The following is a 24,951-nucleotide window of genomic DNA, read 5'->3' as shown; positions in this document are numbered from 1 at the left end:
GAAGACCTGGAAACACCTGCTGATGCTCGCTTCCCATATCACTGCAGAAGACCTGGAAACACCTGCTGATGCTCGCTTCCCAAATCACTTCAGAAGACCTGAAAACACCTGCTGATGCTCGCTTCCCATATCACTGCAGAAGACCTGGAAAAACCTGCTGATGCTCGCTTCCCAAATCACTTCAGAAGACCTGGAAACACCTGCTGATGCTCGCTTCCCATATCACTGCAGAAGACCTGGAAACACCTGCTGATGCTCGCTTCCCAAATCACTTCAGAAGACCTGGAAACACCTGCTGATGCTCGCTTCCCATATCACGTCAGAAGGCCTGGAAACACCTGCTGATGCTCGCTTCCCATATAGCTTCAGAAGACCTGGAAACACCTGCTGATGCTCGCTTCCCAAATCACTTCAGAAGACCTGGAAACACCTGCTTTTCGTGGAACTCTTTTTTTTATATAGTTGACACACTTGATCACATTCTGGAGTGGCGTGAAGCTCAGGCACCATGTCCTTCGCTGCCAATGCCTCCATGTGAAGGAAACTGTGGTTCCACGTAGCCCTCTGTGCTTTCTCCACTTTACTACTTTGCTTTCCAGTCATGGCAGCTTCCCCATCAGTGGTCACACCGACACACCCATCACAGGCCAGTCCCACGGAGCCCAGGTACACATCCACTGTGTTAAAGACAGCCCCTGGCCAGTCCCACGGAGCCCAGGTACACATCCACTGTGTTAAAGACAGCCCCTGGCCAGTCCCACGGAGCCCAGGTACACATCCACTGTGTTAAAGACAGCCCCTGGCCAGTCCCACGGAGCCCAGGTACATAGCCATTGTGTTAAAGACAGCCCCTGACCAGTCCCACGGAGCCCAGGTACATAGCCATTGTGTTAAAGACAGCCCCTGACCAGTCCCACGGAGCCCAGGTACACATCCACTGTGTTAAAGACAGCCCCTGGCCAGTCCCACGGAGCCCAGGTACAGATCCACTGTGTTAAAGACAGTCCCACAGAGCCCAGGTACATATCCACTGTGTTAAAGACAGCCTCTGCAGTGGTAGTGGTGGTGGGCAAATCAGCACTAAAAAGGAACTACTCCTCGAAGTTATTTATTATCCCAGACGTGTCTGACATAAACCATTAGAATGGCATGGTTAGCCACATCTGTGGATTCATCAAGATGCAGTGCATCATGGCCGTTTGCACTAATGCGCTCTGATGTCTGGCGCTTCATGTCCTCAGACATGTCCTGGATTCTCCTCCTCGTGGTGTCATCGGAAAGGGTATGGTTTTATTACGTTTGTGGGTGACTGACATGTCATTCGCCGCAGAGAGATTGAGATCCTCTGAGCTGGTTTGGGCTTTTTTTGCACTTAACAATGCGCTGGGCCACAACGTATGATGCGCAAAGTGCCTTTTCTTGTAACGCGCGTTCTACAATGAATCTTGGCTTCATTATCTTCATGGCTTGGATGCTTGGTGTCCAGATGTCTTTTCATTTTGTAGGGTTTTCCTGTTCTCATTAGCTAACAGCTCGTTGCTCATAGGACGTCTCCACTCACCCTGCCTGTCTTCTACATATGTAAAACCATCTTTGATGAAGTCGTGGTGGTATTTTCTCTTCTTGACAGGGACCGGGTTGCAGTGGCGACCCATCAATCAGGACAAGTGGGGCAGAGCACCTGTTTTGAGACCCACATTTTTAGCAAAACATTTAAAATAAAGAAATAATAAAACAATTATAATATATCATTTTTGGGGGACTTACCTAATTTGCATGTTATTTTGGCATTAATACAGTGCCTTTCAAAAGTATTCATCCCCCTTGGCGTTTTTCCTATTTTGTTGCATTACAACCTGTAATAGAAATTGATTTTTGGGGGGATTTCATATAATGGACAAACACAAAATAGTACAAATTGGTGAATTGAAATTGAAAGCAAATGTTGATTTAAAAACGGAAAAGTGGTGCGTGCATATGTATTCACCCCCTCTGCTATGAAGCCCCTAAATAAGATCTGGTGCAACTAATTACCTTCAGAAGTCACATAATTAGTTAAATAAAGTCCACCTGTGTGCAATCTAAGTCTTACATGATCTCAGTATAGCTACACCTGTTCTGAAAGGCCCCAGAGTCTGCAACACCACTAGGAAAGGGGCACCACCAAGCAAGCGACACTATGAAGACCAAGGAGCTCTCCAAACAGGTCATGGACAAAGTTGTGGAGAAGTACAAATCAGGGTTGGGTTATGAAAAAATATCTGAAACTTTGAACATCATACGGAGCACCATTAAATCCATTATTAGAAGATGGAAAGAATATGGCACCACAACAAACCTGCCAAGAGAGGGCCGCCCACCAAAACTCACAGACCAGGCAAGGAGGGCATTAATCAGAGAGGCAACAAAGAGACCAAAGATAACCCTGAAGGAGCAGCAAAGCTGGAGCATTTGTCCATAGGACCACTTTATGCCGTACACTCCACAGAGCTGGGCTTTATGGAAGAGTGTCCAGAAAAAAAAAGCAATTTCTTAAAGAAAAAAAGAATCAAACACATTTGATGATCGCCAAAAAGAACGTGGGAGACTCCCCAAACATATGGATAAAGGTACTCTGGTCAGATGAGACTTTGAGCTTTTTGGCCATCAAGGAAAATGCTATGTCTGTCGCAAACCCAACACCTCGCGTCACACCGAGAACACCATCCCCACAGTGAAGCATGGTGGTGGCAGCATCATGTTGTGGGAATGTTTTTCATCGGCAGGGAATGGGAAACTGGTCAGAATTGAAGGAATGATGGATGGCGCTAAATACAGGGAATTCTTGAGGGAAACTGGTTTGTCTTCCAGAGATTTGAGACTGGGACGGAGGTTCACCTTCCAGCGGGACAATGACCCTAAGCATACTGCTAAAGCAACACTTGAGTGGTTTAAGGGGAAACATTTAAATGTCTTGGAATGGCCTAATCAAAGCCCAGACCTCAATCTAATTGAGAATCTGTGGTATGACTTAAAGATTGCTGTACACCAGTGGAACCTATCCAACTTGCACGAGCTGGAGCAGTTTTGGCTTGAAGAATGGGAAAAAATCCCGGTGGCTAGATGTGCCAAGTTTATAGAGACATACCCCAAGAGACTTGCAGACTGTAATTGCTGCAAAAGGTGGCTCTACAAAGTATTGACCTTGGGGGGTGGGGTGAATAGTTATGCATGCTCAGGTTTTAATTTTTTTGTCTAATGTCTTGTTTGTTTCACAATAAATATTTTGCATCTTCAAAAATTGTAGGCATGTTGTATAATCAAATGATACAACCCCTAAAAAAATCAATTTTAATTCCAGGTTGTAAGGCAACAAAATAGGAAAAATGCCAAGGGGCGTGAATACTTTCGCAAGCCACTGTAAGTGTCATGTATCAGTTTGCAAACAATGTAAAATAAAAAAAATATATATATATCATTGAGTTAACAAAGCTACATACAAACATGGTCTTTCCTTTTGTTTTCTTAATGAAGGCAGCTCCAAAATGCAGGTATTTCAGTCTTTCTCAGTGCTTTCTGTGGTTCCACGTAGCCCTCTGTGCTTTCTTTCTGCACACACAACATTCTATTATAAGAATTGTGTTATTTGACGTCTTTTTTGACACGCAAAGACCCAAACAGCGTTCAATGTCCCTCCCCCTAATCATTTGGTCTATTTCCACCTCTTAATTCCGCCTACTGTTCTAACTTGGTGGTGAACACGTAGCCTATAACCTGTTTTAGAGAAATGTCATCATTGAATAGTGTAAGAGCTTTCATTGTCTGCTTTATATGCCCCCTTTGTTTATCCTACTGTTCTGACTTGGTGTACACTGTAAGAACGGCCCATGTTCTGAATTTTGTCGCTGTACATTTCAAAAGGTGCTTAACAAATAGTTATATTGACTACTTCCGTCGTCGCTCTGCAAGGGCCGCTGCTTTTGTGACGCGATGGGTAACGATGCTTCGTCCGTGTCAGTTGTCTTAATCAAAATGACGGATTGTCTCTTATCTGCTTGTCGTCCCCTTATGCTATAGTTACATGTACATCTCAATTGTCAGTAGAAACCACATTTGTTTAAGTAGGTCAGCCATATCAGCTATGTTTTTTAAAAAGGCAGTAAATGAGGCTAAATGAACTGTTTCGCTGCCAGACAAGACTCCGCTGATAGCCAGGTGTAGCAGTGGTAAGGTGTTGGGACTCTGCTGATAGCCAGGTGTAGCAGTGGTAAGGTGTTGGGACTCTGCTGATAGCCAGGTGTAGCAGTGGTAAGGTGTTGGGACTGCTGTTGGGACAGCTTTATGTAGGACCTAACAGTTTGTGGGCACCGCTTGGCACCGTTATAGTGCAATTAATGTATTGTTTAGTGTATTTGCTTTTCTGGCATGCATCCCACTTTTATTTTTGTTTCCCCCACCAAGATGTACATGCTAAAAGCCTTATTGCCTTATTGTTGACATTGGAAGCAGCTGTAAATGAAGAGGAGAGCTGCACGTTTTAAAAAACGTGTTCATGATTTTACTCTGACAGCTAGCCTGCATGAGTTAAATGACAGCTAACTATCCACATGTGAAATGCCTGCAGAACTCATGTGCATTGTTTGCTGTCAATCAAGCTAGCTGTCAGAAGATCTCTATCTGATTGGACGTGTCACATTTAAAACAAACATTGCTGCAGAATTACATTTTTAATTGGATCAGTGTGTGTGGGCGGGGCGAGAACGTTTTTGTATTGGTCAGTGAGTGTTTATTCCGAAAAACCCTGTTGAGTCCGAACGTAGATATCCATTTCGTCACTGCGACGCGCTGCACGTATAAAGTCAGCAACGATAGGTGTTGCGATGGTATCCTTTCAAAAATAAAAGTGAAGTTGCGGCGATTACCTTTCAAAAATAATACTATTCTTATTTTGTATATATTCTTGCACAATTCCCGAGACCCCTTAAAATCCTCCGGACCCCCCCCCAGTTGAGAATCACTGCCTGACCTGTGGGGTAACTATAGCCCCTCCCCTCTCCTGAAAACATGGTGTTGACATACAAAGGTAAAGATAAAGGTGGATGATGGTCAAGCGTTGGCAAACAAACTATGAAGAGAAATAAGTGGCTACAGTTGACACTTTTTCTAGGGGGAGGGGGCTATTTAATGAAATGTTGTTTTTAGAAAAGGACCATTTTTCCCAAGGACACGGGGTTATCACTCACTGACTGCTTTATTAAAAAACTGAGTACAATTTGTATCTCTAAACAAGTTGATTATTTATCTTTCGGCTCCCCAAATGGTGTGTGTATGTATACTTTGTATATATATATATATATATATATATATATAGAAGCAGAGTTGCAAAGAAAAAGGCATATCTCAGACTGGCCAATAAAAAGAAAAGATTAAGATGGGCAAAATAACACAGACACTGGACAGAGGAACTCTGCCTAGAAGGCCAGTATCCCGGAGTCACCTCTATACTGTTAACCCTGAGACTGGACAGAGGAACTCTGCCTAGAAGGCCAGCATCCCAGAGTCGCCTCTTCACTGTTGACGTTGAGACTGGACAGAGGAACTCTGCCTAGAAGGCCAGCATCCTGGAGTCACCTCTATACTGTTAACCCTGAGACTGGACAGAGGAACTCTGCCTAGAAGGCCAGCATCCCAGAGTCGCCTCTTCACTGTTGACGTTGAGACTGGTGTTTTGCGGGTACTATTTCATGAAGCTGCCATTTGAGGACTTCTGGGGTGTCTGTTTCTCAAACTAGAAACTCGAATGTACTTGTCCTCTTGCTCAGTTGTGCACCGGGGCCTCGCACTCCTCTTTCTATTCTGGTTAGGGCCAGTTTGTGCTTTTCTGTGAAGGGAGTAGGACACAGCGTTGTACGAGATCTTCAGTTTCTTGGCAATTTCTCACATGGAATAATCTTAATTTCTCAGAACTAGAATAGACTGACGAGTTTCAGAAGAAAGTTCTTTGTTTCTGGTATTTTTGAGCCTGATACTCCAGATACTCATCTAGTCTAAAGAAGGCCAGTTTTATTGCTTCTTCAATCAAATCAAATCCAATTTAATTAGTCACATGCGCCGAATACAACAGAATACAACACCTTACAGTGAAATGCTTACTTACAAGCCCCTAACCGACAGTGCAGTTTCAAAAAATACGGAGAAGAATAAGAGATAAACAATAACAAGTAATTAAAGAGGAGCAGTAAAAAAATACAATATATACAGGGGGGTGTGGAGGCTATATACAGGGTATTACGGTACAGAGTCAATGTGGAGGCTATATACAGGGTATTACGGTACAGAGTCAATGTGGAGGCTATATACAGGGTGTTACGGTACAGAGTCAATGTGGAGGCTATATACAGGGGGTACCGGTACAGAGTCAATGTGGAGGCTATATACAGGGTATTACGGTACAGAGTCAATGTGGAGGCTATATACAGGGTATTACGGTACAGAGTCAATGTGGAGGCTATATACAGGGTATTACGGTACAGAGTCAATGTGGAGGCTACATACAGGGTGTTACGGTACAGAGTCAATGTGGAGGCTATATACAGGGTGTTACGGTACAGAGTCAATGTGGAGGCTATATACAGGGTATTTACGGTACAGAGTCAATGTGGAGGCTATATACAGGGTGTTACGGTACAGAGTCAATGTGGAGGCTATATACAGGGTGTTACGGTACAGAGTCAATGTGGAGGCTATATACAGGGTATTACGGTACAGAGTCAATGTGGAGGCTATATACAGGGTATTACGGTACAGAGTCAATGTGGAGGCTATATACAGGGTGTTACGGTACAGAGTCAATGTGGAGGCTATATATAGGGTATTACGGTACAGAGTCAATGTGGAGGCTATATACAGGGTGTTACGGTACAGAGTCAATGTGGAGGCTATATACAGGGTATTACGGTACAGAGTCAATGTGGAGGCTATATACAGGGTATTACGGTACAGAGTCAATGTGAAGGCTATATACAGGGTATTACGGTACAGAGTCAATGTGGAGGCTATATACAGGGTATTACGGTACAGAGTCAATGTGGAGGCTATATACAGGGTATTACGGTACAGAGTCAATGTGGAGGCTATATACAGGGTATTACGGTACAGAGTCAATGTGGAGACTATATACAGGGTATTACGGTACAGAGTCAATGTGGAGGCTATATACAGGGTATTACGGTACAGAGTCAATGTGGAGGCTATATACAGGGGGTACCGGTACAGAGTCAATGTGGAGGCTATATACAGGGGGTACTGATACAGAGTCAATGTGCAGGGGGCACCGGTTAGTAATGAGACTATATACAGGGGGTACTGATACAGAGTCAGTGTGCGGGGCACCGGTTAGTAATGAGACTATATACAGGGGGTACTGGTACAGAGTCAATGTGCAGGGGGCACCGGTTAGTAATGAGACTATATACAGGGGGTACTGGTACAGAGTCAGTGTGCAGGGGGCACCGGTTAGTAATGAGACTATATACAGGGGGTACTGGTACAGAGTCAGTGTGCGGGGCACCGGTTAGTAATGAGACTATATACAGGTGGTACTGGTACAGAGTCAGTGTGCAGGGGGCACCGGTTAGTAATGAGACTATATACAGGGGGTACTGGTACAGAGTCAGTGTGCGGGGCACCGGTTAGTAATGAGACTATATACAGGTGGTACTGGTACAGAGTCAGTGTGCGGGGCACCGGTTAGTTGAGTTAGTATGTACATGTAGGTAGAGTTAATTAAAGTAGCAGTGGTATAAAGAGGCGGAATACAGCTCATTCAATGCTATCTTAGTGCCAGCCTCTGAATGAGGTGGTATGTAAACAGCTACAAAGAATACAGATAAACTCTCTTGGTAGGTAGTGTGGTCTACAGCTTATCATGAGAAACTCTACCTCAGGCGAGCAATAGCTTGAGACTTCCTTCGATATCGTGCACCAGCTGTTGTTTACAAAAATACATAGTCCGCCGCCCCTTGTCTTACCAGACGCCGCTGTTCTATCCTGCCGGGACAGCGTATAACCAGCCAGCTGTATGTTGATAGTGTCGTCGTTCAGCCACGGCTCGTGAAGCATAAGATGTTACAGTTTTTAATGTCCCGTTGGAAATGTAATCTTCTCAATAACGTGTCCATTTTAATGTCCAAAGATTGCATGTTTGCAAGCAGAATTGAGGGGAGTGGGGGTTTATTAGATCTCCTCAGAAGGCAGCCCGCCTTCCGGCCTCTCTGAAATAGCTGAGCTGAAATAAAAGATCCCAGAAATGTTCCAGACACACAAATGTTTTGTACAAATTTGTTTACATATCTGTTCGTGAGCATTTCTCCTTTGCCAAGATAATCCATCCACCTGACAGGTGTGGCATATCAAGAAGCTGATTAAGCAACATGATCATTACACAGGTGCACTTCGTTCTGGGGACAATAAAAGGCCACTCTAAAATGTGTAGTTTTGTCACACAACACAATGCCACAGAAGTTTTGAGGGAGAGTGGAGCTGACTGCAGGAATGTCCACCACAGCTGTTGCCATATTATTGAATGTTCATTTCTGTACACAATTCTTGGATGTGAGAATCTCTCCACGTGAGAGACGCAAACTCGGTCTCAACCTTTAAGTCTTTACTGAAGACTCATCTCTTCAGTGGGTCATATGATTGAGTGTAGTCTGGCCCAGGAGTCTAAAGGTGAACGGAAAGGCTCTGGAGCAACGAACCGCCCTTGCTGTCTCTGCCTGGCCGGTTCCCCTCTTTCCACTGCGATTCTCTGCCTGTAACCCTATTACAGGGGCTGAGTCACTGGCTTACTAGGGCTCTTTCATACCGTCCCTAGGAGGGGTGTGTCACTTGAGTGGGTTGAGTCACTGATGTGATCTTCCTGTCTGGGTTGGTGTCCCCCCCTTGGGGTGTGCCGTGGCGGAGATCTTTGTGGGCTATACTCGGCCTTGTATCCCTCTAGTGGTGTGGGGGCTGTGCTTTGGCAAAGTGGGTGGGGTTATATCCTTCCTGTTTGGCCCTGTCCGGGGGTGTCATCGGATGGGGCCACAGTGTCTCCTGACCCCTCCTGTTTCAGCCTCCAGTATTTATGCTGCAGTAGTTTATGTGTCGGGGGGTTAGGGTCAGTTTGTTATATCTGGAGTACTTCTCACGTCCTATCCGGTGTCTTGTGTGAATTTAAGTATGTATGCTCTCTCTAATTCTCTCTTTCTTTCCCTCTCTCGGAGGACCTGAGCCCTAGGACCATGCCTCAGGACTACCTGACATGATGACTCCTTACTGTCCCCAGTCCACCTGGCCGTGCTGCTGCTCCAGTTTCAACTGTTCTGCCTGTGATTATTATTATTTGACCATGCTGGTCATTTATGATCATTTGAACATCTTGGCCATGTTCTGTTATGATCTCCACCCGGCACAGCCAGAAGAGGACTGGCCACCCCACATAACCTGGTTCCTCTCTAGGTTTCTTCCTAGGTTGTGGCCTTTCTAGGGAGTTTTTCCTAGCCACCGTGCTTCTACACCTGCATTGCTTGCTGTTTGGGGTTTTAGGCTGGGTTTCTGTACAGCACTTTGAGATATCAGCTGATGTACGAAGGGCTATATAAATAAATTTGATTTGATTTGGAAGCTGAAAATGTCTCAGTTCTTCCATGGCCTGCATACTCACCAGACATGTCATTAATTCAGCACGTTTGGTATGCTCTGGATTTACGTGTACGGCATTGTGGCTAGTTCCCTCCAATATCCAGCATTTCACTGTGAGGTCTACCTACACCTGTTGTATTCAGCTTTTCACTGTAAGGTCTACTACACCTGTTGTATTCAGCATTTCACTGTAAGGTCTACTACACCTGTTGTATTCGGCATTTCACTGTGAGGTCTACTACACCTGTTGTATTCGGCGCATGTGACAAATAAAATTTGATTTGATTTGAACTTCACACAGTCATTGAAGTGGAGTGGGACAACATTCCACAATCGTCAGACTGATCAACTCTATGCGAAAGGAGATGTGTCGCGCTGCATGAGGCAAGTGGTGGTCACACCAGATACTGACTGGTTTTCTGATCCACGCCCCTACCTTTTTTTTAAGGTATCTATGACCACCAGATGCAGATCTGTATTCCCAGTCATGTGAAATCCATAGATTAGGGCCTAATGAATTAATTTTAATTGACTGATTTCCTTATATGAACTGTAACTCAGTAAAATCTTAGAAATGGTTGAAATTATATTTTTGTTCAGTGTATATATATGTATAAAGTTTATAGCGCTAACTTAAATTGTATATGTATATCTTTTTCTAAATGACGAAATATTAGATTAATTTACCTCAATATCGTTTTGTTAGTGACTTAAACATTTCAGACAGATAGCATTTTTAGTTGAGCAAGAGTAGTGGCAGCAGTGGAACGTGTAGGAAAAATAATTGAGACAAAACAATGGTTTCTGTGAGAATTACAAGGGGGGGGGGGTAGTTCTCCCTTGGTAAGGTGGGGGGGTAGTTCTCCCTTGGTAGGGTGGGGGGGTAGTTCTCCCTTGGTAGGGTGGGGGGGTAGTTCTCCCTTGGTAGGGGGGGGGGGTAGTTCTCCCTTGGTAGGGTGGGGGGTAGTTCTCCCTTGGTAGGGTGGGGGGTAGTTCTCCCTTGGTAGGGGGGGGGGGTAGTTCTCCCTTGGTAGGGGGGGGGGGGTAGTTCTCCCTTGGTAGGGGGGGGGGGGTAGTTCTCCCTTGGTAGGGGGGGTAGTTCTCCCTTGGTAGGGGGGGGGGTAGTTCTCCCTTGGTAGGGGGGGTAGTTCTCCCTTGGTAGGGGGGGGGGGGGGGGTAGTTCTCCCTTGGTAGGGGGGGGGTAGTTCTCCCTTGGTAGGGGGGGGGGGTAGTTCTCCCTTGGTAGGGGGGGTAGTTCTCCCTTGGTAGGGGGGGGTAGTTCTCCCTTGGTAGGGGGGGGGGGGGTAGTTCTCCCTTGGTAGCTTGTTACTCTACTAGAATAAAACGATTGGATGGAAACCTGGTTATTTTAAGAACAAAATCTATGTGATGATTGGGGCGACACTAGCCTCGTCGCGAAACTGTAGCAATAGGATACTGCCTCAAGAACGATTGAACCGAAACTCTTGACCTGTTGCACGTTTTGTCAGGTAAGGCTGACTCATTTAAATGTAATGTAAAGTCTGCAGTCTTCTCATTATTAGGATCATGTAGATTATTAATAAATAGGGCAGTCAGTTAACTCCATCTACTGATCACATTGTTTCCATGGTTTCGCTTAAGCAGTTAGCTTCTCATCTAATCATCTCGGAATTTGGCCCCTCCACTATAAGGTAAGCCAAGACTGCAAGTCTGGTAAACCAAGCCTGCAAGTCTGGTAAGCCAAGTCTGCAAGTCTGGTAAGCCAAGCCTGCAAGTCTGGTAAGCCTAGACTGCAAGTCTGGTAAGCCAAGCCTGCAAGTCTGGTAAGCCAAGCCTGCAAGTCTGGTAAACCATGCCTGCAAGTCTGGTAAGCCAAGACTGCAAGTCTGGTAAGCCTAGACTGCAAGTCTGGTAAGCCAAGTCTGCAAGTCTGGTAAGCCAAGCCTGCAAGTCTGGTAAGCCTAGACTGCAAGTCTGGTAAGCCAAGCCTGCAAGTCTGGTAAGCCAAGTCTGCAAGTCTGGTAAGCCAAGCCTGCAAGTCTGGTAAGCCTAGACTGCAAGTCTGGTAAGCCAAGCCTGCAAGTCTGGTAAGCCAAGCCTGCAAGTCTGGTAAGCCAAGACTGCAAGTCTGGTAAGCCAAGCCTGCAAGTCTGGTAAGCCAAGACTGCAAGTCTGGTTAGCCAAGCCTGCAAGTCTGGTAAGCCAAGCCTGCAAGTCTGGTAAGCCAAGACTGCAAGTCTGGTAAGGCAAGTCTGCAAGTCTGGTAAGCCAAGCCTGCAAGTCTGGTAAGCCAAGACTGCAAGTCTGGTAAGCCAAGACTGCAAGTCTGGTAAGCCAAGCCTGCAAGTCCGGTAAGCCAAGACTGCAAGTCTGGTAAGCCTATAGCCGTTTTCTTTCACACTGGAAGCAAACAAAGAGTAAGCTAAAATAGTTTATTTAATGTCTTGGAATTAAAATATAGTCCTGAATTAGTCAGTCAGCAGAGAGTTAAAGCGACAGTACAAAACTGCAGAATAAACCCTGTTTTTATGGACACAGATCATCAATAGTCGTTCCTGTACACTGCGATGCTCTATGTGTTACATATAGTGTCCCGGGGGCCTCACACAAACCTATTTGACCACAGTAAAAATCCAGCAACACTTCCTATGACCTAACGTCTCTGTTTTATACAGAAAATTGTGTACGGTGCAGTATGTATGTCCAATGTGAAAATGCGATTGTATTTAAACTGATAGTCCACTCTTTCAAGGCAGCAGAATGAGCAATAATGTTCCTTGGGGTGTAAACTCTTGTGGATTTGGAAAGCAGAAGTGCTCCTGTGTAGAATGGACACCTATGTTACTGTGACACAACAGAGAGAGAGAGAGAGAAGTGTGCACAGTGCAGTAAACGATAGGAGTACAGACACAAAAAGACAATCAATACAAAACAATACAAATGTCCCATATGAAACATCGTGCAATGTGAATGAGCTAATTAACAATGCGATTTTAAAAGTGTTTCCAAAAGTTGATTATTATAATTATTATAAAATATATTATTAAAATATACTATTACTGTTGTTATTAATATTAGCATTATAAGTAATGTTTAGTTGTTTGTATTACTGCTGTTACCATGACAACTATCGTGGCTTTTAATGCTGTTAACAATATCAACGCTATAATATTATTTGTGCTATAAAGGCAAATCACTTTTTCCCCTTTTTTTATATTGTTAAACAACATTCTAAGTCTGCTCAACATTTCCTCATAAAATTTTACAAATTTCGCTCATTTCTATTTTTTTTTTAAATGTTTTTAATTGCCGAGGTCACGGTTTTATTTTTGCTAGGTATTGTTTATTTATTCTGGTTTATTATTGTTGGCGGAATGAAGGTCTGATCTCGCTCTTGAATTTTCACGTGACATTTTTGGAATCAACTCCGTCTGTGAAAATCGGAGACCGCTCAGAGATCAGAATTCCGTTGAAACGGTCAATGAGGGAGTTCTATTCCGCTGGTCTGGATAAAACCGGGCAATGGCCCGGCACGTCATCGGCGAAAGCGGGGAGGGAGGAGCGCAAGTTTCAAATCAAACATTAATCTGCGCCGCCCGATCATCATGGTGCATCGTTCAAAAACATACATCTTTTCCATAAAATAAATGTGTGAATTTTCAAACTAGTTTTCACTGGGTAGGTATAAACAGCGTTTTTATAAATAAAAGTCACTTTTGCATGTAAAAACACATAATCCTTCTCATCACTGATCACTCCACGTGCTTAATTAAGTCACTTTTGTTTTTAGCCGAGTTGAAGCGGGGAACCTGGCTCATGCCCGCGAGTCAGCCCGGTTACAACGAACACGTTCACTTTTCACTCCTCCCTCGGGGTAAACCGGGCCAGATAAACAAACCCCCTCAATGAGTGGATAACCCCGCACATTGTCATGGAAAAACATTTATCCAATCCACTCCAGAAGTGACGGAGGCAACGAGAATGACTTTCTAACGAACCTCTGATTTACAATGAATGAATGAATTTCTTAATGATTTGCAAATTACTGTTGAATAATTTATTTGTTCTTCCTCATTTGTTTAAGTACAATTTTGGAATTTCAAAATCATGATTTTGTTAGCCTACCCTTATTCTCGAATGAGACAAGGGAAATGAAATCCAATCTCAGTTGTACAAAGTACATACATTTCCCCCCTCAAATATCACTCAAGAGTATTTTTGGACACAGTGGGCGCACAATGGCAGTTAGTTAGAGCCTGTTGTGTAATAGCTGTGAGTCATTTGGGTAAAGCAGGTTTAAATCTACTAAATCCCAGATGACTAACGAGTGCGGGGGATATTTTGGTCGTATTTGGTCTGATCCAGCCTCATACAGGCTACGTCCCAATGGCATCCACTACTTTCGACCAGAGCCCTATGGGTCCTGGGTCAAAAGTAGTGCACTATATAGGGAATAGTGCGCTATTTGGGAGGGTCGAATAGTCTCAGAGGCAGTTTACGATGAAGTAAACTCACAGGAATGTGTGGCAAAAAAGCCCCTGGGAATGTCGAATCCTGTGTAAGAAGACGGAGTGTGGATGAGGGTGGAATGGAGAGATGCAAGGGTCAGGAGGGACTGGGGAGGGGAGGTATATAGGAATGTTGACTGATTTGATATGTTATGTTTGGCAGACACTACCCTCTGCTTTAATAGATAATTGAATTACAGTACTGTCTTTGAGAAAATATTTAACAGACATTTTAACTGTCTACATACAAACTATATGAGGTAATGATGACATAAAAGACGCAAAAGTTATTGATGAGTATCAGAAATTAGATTTTGAGAATTTGGTCAGAACCTTCCCTCTAGAGGATATAGATTTACGTCTCTGTGGTTTGATGTGGGGCATGTAGTTTGTCATGCCGTTATTACATACAGGAAATGTTACAAAAAAAGACTACAAATGCTAAAATGAGTTAAAAAGTTGTCATTTAGAATCGGCTTGTTATTTCCTGAAAATATTGTTGCAGCATGACTGACCGAGAGCCTCAGCCCCGCACAACGATGACAGTGTTTACAGATTAAAATGAGTGTGGGCTTTTCCTTTTCATTGAAAAGACAATCTGTCTTTTGTCTTGTGGTGGCCCAGGCCAGTCATGCATGTGGCTGTGGGGTTTATCTGACCATGTGACTCAGCATGAATCCGTTCCATGCTTGCGTCTCATAGGGCACCCTATTCCCTATATAGTGCACTACTTTAGACCAGAAGCCTTATGGGCCCTGGTCAGAAATAGGGCTCTGGTCAAAAGTAGTACACTATATTAGCAATGGGGTGCCATTTGGGGCACTGGCCAATGATGGTGCTGGACTTTGACTGATTACATGGGCACGTTTCCTAATGACAAATGACAAACGAACCGCCAAATTCAAAGGGCATTATCACAGGATCATAGGATAAATGCCAGGGGTAATGATGCCAAGCCCTACTATAGTATAGATGCCAGGGGTAATGATGCCAAGCCCTTTCACTATGTCTTCTAGAACCTGATTCACACAGCCATTCCCCTGTCTGCCTTTCACTGTCTTCTAGAACCTGTTTTACCCGTTCCCCTGTCTGTCTTTCACTATGTATTCTAGAACCCGTTTTACCCGTTCCCCTGTCTGTCTTTACTATGTCTTCTAGAACCTGTTTTCCTCGTTCCCCTGTCTGTCTTTCACTGTCTTCTAGAACCTGTTTTACCCGTTCCCCTGTCTGTCTTTACTATGTCTTCTAGAACCTGTTTTCCTCGTTCCCCTGTCTGTCTTTCACTGTCTTCTAGAACCTGTTTTACCCATTCCCCTGTCTGTCTTTCACTGTCTTCTAGAACCTGTTTTACCCGTTCCCCTGTCTGTCTTTCACTATGTATTCTAGAACCCGTTTTACCCGTTCCCCTGTCTGTCTTTACTATGTCTTCTAGAACCCGTTTTCCCCGTTCCCCTGTCTGTCTTTCACTGTCTTCTAGAATCTAGTCTACATATTCATTCACCACACACACAATTACTATCCTGATACAGGAATGCAAATTCATGGAAACATAATTAATGTGTGAAGTCCCAATGATATCTCTGTAACCTTTCTTTGTATTTAAAAGGGGAGGAAGTTCAGTATTTATCGAATAATTCCAGATAAATAGTGCTACCGATATACATTTAAATGAAGCCGTCAGAAAAGCCAGTATTTATAAAACACTTAGTCAACTATTTAGGCCATGATTACAATTTATTAACAGCGAATCAAAATCACAAGGAGTAAAATACCTTGCTTTACATGAATAAATAAAAATATACTCAAAATCAATATAACCAACCCAATAAATATTTCATTTTGAAAACATTCCCACTGACTTCTGATCAGGTTTAAATTAAAGCCGTATGAAGGAAAAGACAGGGCAGATCAGCACATCAATTAAAGAATGATAATCTCCTGTTATTAACTGGGATTTCTGAGTGGCAGACAGTCAGACGCATTTTAAAATAAAAAATGAATTTTTAAAAGGAGGAAAACAAGAGTTTGTAAAGTTGTCAACATTTAGTCCTCTGGTTGTTCTGCTGGAGAAAGGGATCTTTGTCTTTTGGATGCCGAGGAACAAAGAGGGCTGTGAGATTCCCAGGGCGAGGTTGTTATTGTTAATTGTGCAACATCATCATTCACTTTTAAGCCTTTTGTCCATGGAGTGAGCCGCCCAAACTCAAGAGACAATTCAACACAAATAAGTTGATTCAATTCAAAAACGAGCCGATTTCTATTTGATTCAATTCAAAAACGAGCCGATTTCTATTTGATTCAATTCAAAAACGAGCCGATTTCTATTTGATTCAATTAAAAAACGAGCCGATTCAGTTAAATTCAGCCCTTGTCTTGTTGGTCCAGATTCAGCGTGTCGAGCTCCTCCTCTACCTCGCCCAGATAATCTCCAGTGAACAGGTTCTCGTCTACAGGGACATCCTCCGTGTCCTCCTTCGTGTCCCCCTCTCCGTTCACTCCGTTCTCCTCCACCACAAGCCTCACTCAGTTTGTCTGTATGGAGGAGAAGAGCGGCAGATGGATTTATTCAGCGATATGAAACGGTCCAATTTTTATTTATTTTTTAAACGTTGACAGTCCCCTATTTAAAACATGATCTAGACTATACCTTTCTATCTAAAAGTTCTGTAACGTTGCACTCTCCGGAACAGACCCCAGGCCATGTGCCAACAATATCAGTGGATGAAGTGATCATTGAAACCCCCGCCACCCCACCTGACTCTGCCTGGTCAGATAAAAATGATTACAACAGGAAATGAGTAGTACAGTTTCTCTGAGGGAAACTTTTGGACGGACAGACGTCCTGTAGAAACAGTTAAACAAGCCAGGCTGTGCATCACCATCTGTGTCCTTAGTGGGCCGAGGTCTGGCAACGACCCGGTCTGCTGACGCCACTGTGATCCCAGCATCCTTTAGGAATAAACCTACATCAATGTTCAGGAAGTCCTCAGCCTCCACTACCTGTCAGAGAAGCATAGATTATATATATATATATATATATATATATATATATATATATATATATATATATGATACTAATCTACCTATTAAAACCAAATGACCGGATTTTTCAGGACAATACAGGAAACAAACAAGGAGTCCTCAGAGTTGTAGAACTACATATAAAACATCTCTATTTTCAAAGTAACATTACACTTTATTATATTATAACTTTGGTATTTAGTTGAATCTGTCATCCCATCTAACAGTAAATTTACCTCGTCACCATCATCATCGCCCTTGGTATCATCTGCCTCTTCATCATCGTCGTCAACCAGGTCGGGGAGGAACTCAAACACTTCACGACCACTCACCTGGAAGAGACATTTTCACACCGCATACACTGACCGGACAAAACATTAGGAACACCTTCCTAAGATTGAGTTGCACCCCCCCTTTCCCCCTCAGGACAGCCTCATTTTGCCAGGGCATGGACTCTACAAGGTGTTGAAAGTGTTCCACAGGGATGCTGGTCCATGTTGACTCCCAATGCTTCCCACAGTTGTGTCAATTTGGCTTGTTGAGCGTTAAAAGCCGGTGCGCCTGTCACCTACAACCGTACTCCGTTCAAAAGGCATTTAACTATTTCTTCCTGCCCGTTCACCTTCTGAATGGCACACGTACACAATCCATGTCTCAATTGTCTCAAGGCTCCTCCCCTTTCATCTACACTGATTGAAGTGGATTTAACAGGTGACATCAATAAGGGATCATAGCTTTCACCTGGATTCACCTGGTCAGTCTATGTCATGGAAGGAGCAGGTGTTCTTCATTTTTTTTTGTACACTCAGTGTACCAGGACAATGTTCAGGGCAGGACATTTCATTCAAGGGGTTTTGTCACCACCCTGTGGTAGGAGAGGAGGTGGCTCATGTGCTTCAGTGTATCGTGAAATATGGTCCTTCCTCCCAGGCCATTACAGAGGGCATGTAAATACTGTATCTACCAGTACAATTACAAAGACCTGGATCAACACGAGCTCAAAAAGGAGACCCAGAAACCAATAAAGTCTGCTAGATATACTCACGGCTTCTGTACCAGACTTATTATTGCTCCTGTCTCAAATAACAATAACAATAAACCTAGTAGCAACTCACCCCCAGTGGCCTGCCTGCTGAGAAATCAGCCCTCTTCCTCTTCCTGTCCTGCTCATCCTCTAGTGTCTCTTCCTCTTCATGTCCTGCTCATCCTCTAGTGTCTCTTCCTCTTCATGTCCTGCTCATCCTCTAGTGTCTCTTCCTCTTCATGTCCTGCTCATCCTCTAGTGTCTCTTCCTCTTCATGTCCTGCTCATCCTCTAGTGTCTCTTCCTCTTCATGTCCTGCTCATCCTCTAGTGTCTCTTCCTCTTCCTGTCCTGCTCATCCTTAGCGATCCTCTAGTGTCTCTTCCTCTTCCTGTCCTGCTCATCCTCGAGTGTCTCTTCCTCGTCTTCCAGGCTAGGAACGTCTCCAGAGTGATACGGGTGACGTTAGGACCCAGGGCTGATCGCTGCAAATACAGATGATTTTTTGTCACAGACATGTTTGGGAACAAATAGCCATTAATACACAATTTTAGAAACTATGAATAAATACATATAAATGTTTACAACAACAAAAATGTCATAAGAGGTTACAAGACTTTATTCATGTAAATGGTAATAACATGTTATACCAACATTTACTTCACAACTGTAGTACATTAGGAATGATCCTAGACATAGATTATGTTTCACAACTCTAGTACATTAGGAATGATCCTAGACATAGAATATGTTTCACAACTCTAGTACATTAGGAATGATCCTAGACATAGATTATGTTTCACAACTCTAGTACATTAGGAATGATCCTAGACATAGAATATGTTTATCAACTCTACTACATTAGGAATGATCCTAGACATAGAACGACATAGATTATGTTTCTCAACTCTAGTACATTAGGAATGATCCTAGACATAGAATGACATAGAATATGTTTCACAACTCTAGTACATTAGGAATGATCCTAAACATAGAATGACATAGATTATGTTTATCAACTCTACTACATTAGGATTGATCCTAGACATAGAATGACATAGATTATGTTTCACAACTCTAGTACATTAGAAATGATCCTAGACATAGAATGACATAGATTATGTTTCACAACTCTAGTACATTAGGAATGATCCTAGACATAGAATATGTTTATCAACTCTAGTACATTAGAAATGATCCTAGACATAGAATGACATAGATTATGTTTCACAACTCTAGTACATTAGGAATGATCCTAGACATAGAATGACATAGATTATGTTTATCAACTCTAGTACATTAGAAATGATCCTAGACATAGAATGACATAGATTATGTTTCACAACTCTAGTACATTAGGAATGATCCTAGACATAGATTATGTTTCACAACTCTAGTACATTAGAAATGATCCTAGACATAAAATGACATAGATTATGTTTATCAACTCTAGTACATTAGGAATGATCCTAGACATAGAATGACAGATTATGTTTCACAACTCTAGTACATTAGGAATGATCCTAGACATAGAATGACATAGATTATGTTTCACAACTCTAGTACATTAGGAATGATCCTAGACATAGAATGACATAGATTATGTTTCACAACTCTAGTACATTAGGAATGATCCTAGACATAGATTATGTTTCACAACTCTAGTACATTAGGAATGATCCTAGACATAGAATGACATAGATCATGTTTCACAACTCTAGTACATTAGAAATGATCCTAGACATAGAATGACATAGATTATGTTTCACAACTCTAGTACATTAGGAATGATCCTAGACATAGAATGACATAGATTATGTTTATCAACTCTAGTACATTAGAAATGATCCTAGACATAGAATGACATAGATTATGTTTCACAACTCTAGTACATTAGGAATGATCCTAGACATAGATTATGTTTATCAACTCTAGTACATTAGGAATGATCCTAGACATAGAATGACATAGATTATGTTTCACAACTCTAGTACATTAGGAATGATCCTAGACATAGAATGACATAGATTATGTTTCACAACTCTAGTACATTAGGAATGATCCTAGACATAGATTATGTTTCACAACTCTAGTACATTAGGAATGATCCTAGACATAGAATGACATAGATTATGTTTCACAACTCTAGTACATTAGGAATGATCCTAGACATAGATTATGTTTCACAACTCTAGTACATTAGGAATGATCCTAGACATAGAATGACATAGATCATGTTTATCAACTCTAGTACATTAGAAATGATCCTAGACATAGAATGACATAGATTATGTTTCACAACTCTAGTACATTAGGAATGATCCTAGACATAGAATGACATAGATTATGTTTATCAACTCTAGTACATTAGAAATGATCCTAGACATAGAATGACATAGATTATGTTTCACAACTCTAGTACATTAGGAATGATCCTAGACATAGATTATGTTTATCAACTCTAGTACATTAGGAATGATCCTAGACATAGAATGACATAGATTATGTTTCACAACTCTAGTACATTAGGAATGATCCTAGACATAGAATGACATAGATTATGTTTCACAACTCTAGTACATTAGGAATGATCCTAGACATAGATTATGTTTCACAACTCTAGTACATTAGGAATGATCCTAGACATAGAATGACATAGATTATGTTTCACAACTCTAGTACATTAGGAATGATCCTAGACATAGATTATGTTTCACAACTCTAGTACATTAGGAATGATCCTAGACATAGAATGACATAGATCATGTTTATCAACTCTAGTACATTAGGAATGATCCTAGACATAGAATGACATAGATTATGTTTCACAACTCTAGTACATTAGGATTGATCCTAGACATAGAATGACATAGATTATGTTTATCAACTCTAGTACATTAGGAATGATCCTAGACATAGAATGACATAGATTCTGTTTCTATGGGGATGATCAACCGACCTCATTCTCGATCAGCTCCTCCAGTGAGTCTTCTTTCGTCTTGTCCTTCCTGAGGACCAACCCGGCAGGAAGAGCACGGAGGTACATACAGTTGTCTCCTCCCCCGGGACAGACCCGGAACCAACCATACTCGTTGCTCTCTATGTCATCCAGGAAGTACTTACAAAACCTATGGGAGAAAACATTACTGCAGTCCGTCCTCGTAGAAGAGCAAAGCATTGGAGCAATAACAAACGCAGTTAGTTACAATATGTGACACGCATTGTAGCAGGTAACAATATGTAGGTTAACAGAGATCCTATAGGTCCTTCTATGGACAAACAAGCATGTAACAATATGTAGGTTAACAGAGATCCTATAGGTCATTCTATGGACAAACAAGCATGTAACAATATGTAGGTTAACAGAGATCCTATAGGTCCTTCTATGGACAAACAAGCATGTAACAATATGTAGGTTAACAGAGATCCTATAGGTCCTTCTATGGACAAACAAGCATGTAACAATATGTAGGTTAACAGAGATCCTATAGGTCATTCTATGGACAAACAAGCATGTAACAATATGTAGGGTAACAGAGATCCTATAGGTCCTTTTATGGACAAACAAACATTGTTAAAATATTTAGCCTTCCAGTAATTTGTTTGTTGATACGTACAATCGGAGTTTGTTGAGTTTTGGCTTTCTTCATCTCTGCCTCTCCGTGTTTCTTGTGGACGACTTCCTCAAGCTTCTTCTCATCCCAGTTGTCCGTGGTGTCTATAACAGATTGAAAAATACATTCATTTCACATCACAACGAGACAATCATCAAAGTGCAGATAAGTGCATCCCTGACACTGTGGTGGGCACAGCGTGTCAGGCACAAACCTGATGGCAAAATGCATAGTTTATAACATCATTTACTATGACATTCAGGCTACAAAACGGCATCAACAAGCCTATGAATTTTAATCATAGAGACAACAAGCGTACCTTTTTCCAGGTCTTCATCTCTGCCATCGACACACAGACTGCGCTTTTCACACTTCCTCTCAAGAGTCAGGTCGTGGGAGAACTTACACTCCTTACGTGCACTGGTCTTTTATTTTTTACTGTTATGTAACCAGGTAAGTCAGTTAAGAACAAATTCTTATTTTCAATGACGGCCTAGGAACAGTGGGTTAACTGCCTGTTCAGGGGCAGAACGACAGAGCCTTGTCAGCTCAGGGGTTTGAACTTGCAACCTTCCGGTTACTAGTCCAACCACTAGGCTACCCTGCACTGGTCTTGCTTGAAGAAGGCACAAAGCACAGATTTGGGATCAACACCTGACCACAAGAATTAGGAGACATGGGGAGAGGAAATGAAATAATAATTATAATCATTATAATTATACTACATGGGGGTAATATACTGTAGCCTTTCTCAAGGACCCTCGGGTTTCCTAGTGGTTAGAGTGTAGGGGCGGCAGGTAGCCTAGTTGTTAGAGTGTAGAGGCGGCAGGTAGCCTAGTGGTTAGAGTGTAGGGGCGGCAGGTAGCCTAGTGGTTAGAGTGTAGGGGTGGCAGGTAGCCTAGTTGTTAGAGTGTAGAGGTGGCAGGTAGCCTAGTGGTTAGAGTGTAGGGGCGGCAGGTAGCCTAGTGGTTAGAGTGTAGGGGCGGCAGGTAACCTAGTGGTTAGAGTGTAGAGGAGGCAGGTAACCTAGTGGTTAGAGTGTAGAGGTGGCAGGTAACCTAGTGGTTAGAGTGTAGGGGCGGCAGGTAGCCTTGTGGTTAGAGTGTAGGGGCAACAGGTAGCCTAGTGGTTAGAGTGTAGGGGCAACAGGTAGCCTAGTGGTTAGAGTGTAGGGGCGGCAGGTAGCCTCGTGGTTAGAGTGTAGGGGCGGCAGGTAAACTAGTGGTTAGAGTGTAGGGGCGGCAGGTAACCTAGTTGTTAGAGTGTAGGGGCGGCAGGTAGCCTCGTGGTTAGAGTGTAGGGGCGGCAAGTAGCCTCGTGGTTAGAGTGTAGGGGCGGCAGGTAGCCTCGTGGTTAGAGTGTAGGGGCTGCAGGTAGCCTCGTGGTTAGAGTGTAGGGGCAACAGGTAGCCTAGTGGTTAGAGTGTAGGGGCAACAGGTAGCCTAGTGGTTAGAGTGTAGGGGCTGCAGGTAGCCTCGTGGTTAGAGTGTAGGGGCTGCAGGTAGCCTCGTGGTTAGAGTGTAGGGGCAACAGGTAGCCTAGTGGTTAGAGTGTAGGGGCAACAGGTAGTCTAGTGGTTAGAGTGTAGGGGCAACAGGTAGCCTCGTGGTTATAGTGTAGGGGCGGCAGATGGCCTCGTGGTTAGAGTGTAGGGGCGGCAGGTAGCCTTGTGGTTAGAGTGTAGGGGCGGCAGGTAGCCTTGTGGTTAGAGTGTAGGGGCAACAGGTAGCCTAGTGGTTAGAGTGTAGGGGCAACAGGTAGCCTAGTGGTTAGAGTGTAGGGGCGGCAGGTAGCCTCGTGGTTAGAGTGTAGGGGCGGCAGGTAACCTAGTGGTTAGAGTGTAGGGGCGGCAGGTAAACTAGTGGTTAGAGTGTAGGGGCGGCAGGTAACCTAGTGGTTAGAGTGTAGGGGCGGCAGGTAGCCTCGTGGTTAGAGTGTAGGGGCGGCATGTAGCCTCGTGGTTAGAGTGTAGGGGCGGCAGGTAGCCTCGTGGTTAGAGTGTAGGGGCTGCAGGTAGCCTCGTGGTTAGAGTGTAGGGGCAACAGGTAGCCTAGTGGTTAGAGTGTAGGGGCAACAGGTAGCCTAGTGGTTAGAGTGTAGGGGCTGCAGGTAGCCTCGTGGTTAGAGTGTAGGGGCTGCAGGTAGCCTCGTGGTTAGAGTGTAGGGGCAACAGGTAGCCTAGTGGTTAGAGTGTAGGGGCAACAGGTAGTCTAGTGGTTAGAGTGTAGGGGCAACAGGTAGCCTCGTGGTTATAGTGTAGGGGCGGCATATAGCCTCGTGGTTAGAGTGTAGGGGCGGCAGGTAGCCTTGTGGTTAGAGTGTAGAGGCGGCAGGTAGCCTTGTGGTTAGAGTGTAGAGGCGGCAGGTAGCCTTGTGGTTAGAGTGTAGGGGCGGCAGGTAGCCTTGTGGTTAGAGTGTAGAGGCGGCAGGTAGCCTTGTGTTTAGAGCGTAGAGGCGGCAGGTAGCCTTGTGGTTAGAGTGTAGAGGCGGCAGGTAGCCTTGTGGTTAGAGTGTAGGGGTGGCAGTTAGCCTTGTGGTTAGAGTGTAGGGGTGGCAGGTAGCCTCGTGGTTATAGTGTAGGGGCGGCAGGTAGCCTTGTGTTTAGAGCGTTGGGCCGGTAACCGGAAGGTTGCTGGATCGAATCCCCGAGCTGACAAGGTAAAACGTATGTTTTTCTGCTCCTGAGCAAAAGGCAGTTAACCCACTGTTCCACAGGGCGCCGATGTCAATTACGGCATCCCCCGCACCTCTCTGAATCAGGTTAAATGTGGAAGACACATTTTAGTTGAATACATTCAGTTGGACAACTGACTAGGTATCCCCTCTTTCTCTTTCTCACTCCAACTTCAATGATGTTAAAGAGAATGAGAGGCAGTTATGTCGTTTTACAGCTAGGGTATGGAGGGGTGTGAGGGACAATTTGAAAATAATGTAGGTCTATTAGAGACTTTTTAACAACACTGCCAAGAATCTTATCACTCAATCATAAATAGAGTCCCAGTACCTTTGGTGACTTTTTGTGTAACAGGCTTGAAAAAAAAGCTCATTCATCTCTTCCAGCTCCTTCTTCTTGTCAATCTTCTTCTTCTTATCTCCTTCAGCAGCTGCAAACCTGATAACATCAGGCACAGACACACATTG

At 43.5% G+C, this 24,951-nt stretch overlaps 1 pseudogene; it reads right to left on the bottom strand.

Annotated features, from left to right (window-relative positions):
• Window positions 1-16,514: 16,514 nt before the first annotated feature.
• The window catches only part of LOC139386282 (zinc finger CCCH domain-containing protein 15-like), a 34,918-nt pseudogene continuing 26,481 nt past the window's right edge, over window positions 16,515-24,951 (bottom strand).

Source organism: Oncorhynchus clarkii, chromosome 3 (assembly GCF_045791955.1).
Source record: "Oncorhynchus clarkii lewisi isolate Uvic-CL-2024 chromosome 3, UVic_Ocla_1.0, whole genome shotgun sequence".
Taxonomy (NCBI): domain Eukaryota; kingdom Metazoa; phylum Chordata; class Actinopteri; order Salmoniformes; family Salmonidae; genus Oncorhynchus; species Oncorhynchus clarkii.
This window is presented reverse-complemented; position numbering and strand designations above follow the sequence as displayed.